Source organism: Leptodactylus fuscus, chromosome 1 (genome assembly GCF_031893055.1).
Source record: "Leptodactylus fuscus isolate aLepFus1 chromosome 1, aLepFus1.hap2, whole genome shotgun sequence".
NCBI classification, from domain to species: domain Eukaryota; kingdom Metazoa; phylum Chordata; class Amphibia; order Anura; family Leptodactylidae; genus Leptodactylus; species Leptodactylus fuscus.
The window spans coordinates 150,191,277-150,195,774 of record NC_134265.1 but is presented as its reverse complement, the minus strand read 5'-3'; positions in this window follow the sequence as shown (position 1 = coordinate 150,195,774).

The following is a 4,498-nucleotide window of genomic DNA, read 5'->3' as shown; positions in this document are numbered from 1 at the left end:
GAAAATGACGTCACTAGTGAGCGCTGCTGAGTTACAAAGAAGCTTCAGCGTCCATATTAAGTGATGGCAGATGTCACACAAAACAAGATTACACATAGGAGTGTTGTCATGTAACAACAGAATTCTAGTTTAATGCTTTGACAGGCGGTCCTAGATGTAACAAATATGTAATGATATGTTTTTCCAGCTCACCCTCTCATCCAGCCAAATGCACGGAAACGCAGGTGGACTTCAACCAGCAGGAATGCAATTTTTTACAGGAGATGAATCCAGCATAAAGATAGGTTGGATGAATAAAATTTAACTTTTATTTAATCTTCATAAAAAATAGTAATGTGCTTTACAGCAAGATCCAAAATTGCATGGCTACGCGTTTCGGAGCTGCATTGCGTGCTCCTTCTTCAAGGCATGCTACTTGAAGAAGGAGCACGCAATGCAGCTCCGAAACGCGTAGCCATGCAATTTTGGATCTTGCTGTAAAGCACATTACTATTTTTTATGAAGATTAAATAAAAGTTAAATTTTATTCATCCAACTGGATCCATCTCCTGTAAAAAATTGTCCTAGATGTAGCTTCACTACAATGTCTCTTAAATCATCCTGGACTATGTCATACTTGGCTTTCAGTTAGCCCAGATGATCCTTGGAATGTTGCACTTGTTAAAACCTTGCTGGAGTACAAGACATTCTACTCATAACTGACTCCACTGGTCTATTAAAGGGAGTATATCATTTGAAAAGGCTATTCTACTCCTACCTTTACTTTAATTCTCCCAACTCTGTGTCTTCCGGTATGCTAATAAGGATCACGGAGCACCAGAAGCGCCCCCCACCCAGCGCTCCGAGCACCCCGCGTCATATCTGTCCACCGCCCCTTTAATGCTTGTGCTCCCTCCTCTTCCCTTCTCTTGAACTTGTGCCTTGCTCAGGCCTCTGACCCCGTGCTTTACCTATCTAAAATCTCGGGCATGCGCAATCGGCTTGCCACTGTGGGTTTGGGCAGAGCTGACTGTGCATGTCCAAGCAGCCATTTTGTAGTTGTCTGCTACGCATGCATACTGCGGTCATATGCTCAGTGAGTTTTTCAAATGACGCATGGGGTGCTCAGAGCGCTAGGGGGTCGCTTCTGATGCTCTGTGATCCTCATTAGCATACCCGAAGAAACCAAATTTTCAAGAAACGGCGGGGTGAATCAAAGGAGTAAAGGTAGTAGTAGAATATACTTTTTAAAGGCTACTCCAACATGCCTTTAGTTGAAAATGAGTTTTTCAAATGATAGACTCCCTTTAAGGCTTAGCCTTTTTGGTGTTAAATAATCCTCGGGGGTGGGGGGTCCTGCAGCAAAAAACAAACTTTAAACTTTCAATAAACTAGAATTGTCTCTCCTTCAAAAAAGTTAGGAGAAAAAAATGTGACCTATTCACAGCGGAGGTGCTGACTGTGGCTCACCCGATGTTATATGCCAGTGTAGTGGATGGCTGAAAAACCTACAGCAGGTCAATTTCTTGCTAAGGCCAGGTTCACACGGAGTCTTTTGGTTCGTAATGTGGAACGTAGATGCCGCGGGAGCTTTTACGGGCCGTATGCGCTCCCATTGTTTTCAATGGCAGCGGTACCGTATACGCGGCGCTATTTTGCTGCCGTGATTTTGCGGCGGACGCAAAATAGCGCTGTGTATACGGTCCCGGCTGCCATTGAAAACAATGGGAGCGTATACGTCCCGCAAAAGCTCTACGTTCCACATTACGAACCAGAATACTCTGTGTGAACCCGGCCTAAGTGTTTGAAACAGTTTTCAGACTAAACTAGTCCAGCCACAGGGATAAAACCTGCAGATAAAAACGGACAATTTTTGTTGCTACCCACAGTGGACCCACTACACATGGCCTTAGCCTACATGTAAAATTTATTTGCTCGTCAAACCCTTTATTTAGGTCACGGCGGTCATGGTTAGTGTCATATTAGTTCAACTGAAGTATATGAGGCTGAGCTTCAATACAGCTCACAACCAGAATAGTTATCTCACCAGTAATGGCAAGGACAGCTCTGTGTATTACAGATACGCTCTCACCACCTTCTTATGGTTTTATTAGGTAGTGCCTACCAAATCATAACGACTGATATATGTATATGGGGGCCGGTGTCTGCCTGTGATGAATATATCTATCAACATTCTAAGAATCTTCTATACAGATCAATAACACAACATCATGTTAGATTTCACAACAGAAATCAAAGAGAACACACAAAAACAGAAAACATTAAAGCAGTGCCAGAACTATCTGGTGCTGTTTATAAGACCGCATATTGCCACTGCTGAAGTGGTACAATCTACTGGCATAGTGATGGTATGAGATGAACAAAAATCACATTGCTAAAAACTTCTGTGAAATACATTTTACTGGATTTCCTCTTTAAGGCTGAGGCCCTACATTGCAAATGCAGCTTTTTTTGTTGAAGATTTTGCTTTGTTTTTTTTTTTAGCCAAAACCAGGAGTATATTGAGCAAAAGTTAGAAGTATAAGAACTTCCTATATATTTTACATTCCTTTTGTAACCATTCTTGGCTTTGGCTCAAAAAAAAAAAACTGCTGCATTTCCACAACATGAGTCCTTAGCCTAAAGGGGTTGCCTCAAAAAGACAACCATTGTCTGTGTGCTGTATGATAACACAAATGGATGTCAATTTGTAAGTTGTATCAACCTCTCTTTACCTGAATGAAAGCTTACCTGAAACAAACAAAGTTGTGATCTGCTATAGTGATCAAAGTGGGGTGCTATCCACACACCACCCTATTCATAGCTCTGCCAATGCATCCAGTAATTGTAAGGAAGCAGTAGGCTATCTTGCCTGCACTAGTTGCACTACTGATTTGCTTTTTTTTTTTTTTTTTTTTTTTTTAGTAAAACGAAATAATCACATTATCAAATATACAATATTGTATTTTACAGTTTTATTCTTATTAACAACTGTACAGGAGGTCTTGTAAACCTGTCAAAAACAACATTGTGCACATAGCAGCCATTGGATAAAGAAACACTATACTGGCTCCCTTCTCTTTGTACCACCCTGTTTATCCAAGAAGGTATATTTACTTTGTATCCACCCTGTTTTATATGTGTTGTGCTTTTAAACTTACAAGGAGCTCATTGTGAGCTGCAAATACTTTTTTTTATGTGCACAAAGAAATAAAAGTATATTTGCCTAAACCCTGAGATCTATCTGGCTATGTGAATGGCACCGATCTAATGGAGCTTTTTCTAATGCTGAACATTATACTGACTGTGTAATTTCTGGCCCACTGGCTACTTGTTATTGGAAATCATCAGTATACTCAACAGTCCCTAAAGTCAGGAGTCTATGGAAGCTGTCTCCAGTAAAGGTTATAATCCAGTAAATCTTCTTATTTGGATGGATGAATGTTTACATATCTTTTTATGATCCAAACAACATGTGTAATATACAAACAACATATTATCCATGATAGAATTACTTTTTCTGCATATGGATTTGATGTTATTGCGGGAAGTATTGCATTTTTGTCCCACATGTAATTTTCATGGGCCTCAGCAAACACAAAGATCATACTGTTACCCACTGGTAAGTGGCTTACCTTTTCATTTCCTTTATTAGCTCAAAAGGAATAACCATTTTTACTAAAACGGATTTCCCACAAATAACGTTTATCCCCTGTCCACAGAACAAGTGTCTGATTCCTGGAGTTCTTACCAATGGAGTCCCCAGTGATATCAAGAGAATGGGAATCCCCGATTTCCCTTTGTGAAACAATAGTATGCATGAGGGACCACTGCTGCATTCACTTCTCTAGATCTGATGAAGATAGTTCAGTATATCATGTGTATTACAAAGAAAAAAATAAATCTTATTCACTTTACTGAGACTGTAGAATGCAGTTTTTTTTTCCTTGCTGCATGCCTACAATGGCCAAATCTGCATTTTCATAATGTGTGGCTTTAGCCTTAAAGGGGCTCTATCAGCAAAATCATGCTGATAGAGCCCCACATATGCGTGAATAGCCTTTAAAAAGGCTATTCAGGCACCGTAAATGTTACATTAAACTCCCCCGCCCCCCCGTTTTAAAATAATACCCTAAAAAAGAATGTGATAAACTTACCCATCGTGCACAGTAGGCGGGCATTCAGTGTCCGCCGTCTTCTTCATCCACGCCTCCTCTTCCTGCGATGTCCTCGGGTCCCGACTTCCTACGGCTCTCGAGAACTGACATTGCTAAAAAAAAATGGCCTGGGCGCATGCGCAGTAGCATGCTGCTTCTACTACGGCTACTGCGCATGGACCCAGGCCATTTTTTTTTAGCAATGTCAGTTCGCGAGCGCTGGAGGAAGACGGGACCCGAGGACATCGCAGGAAGAGGCAGCGCGGATGAAGAAGACGGCGGACCCGGAATGCCCGCCCACCGTGCATGATGGGTAAGTTTATCACATTCTTTTTTAGGGTATTATTTTAAAACGGGGAAGG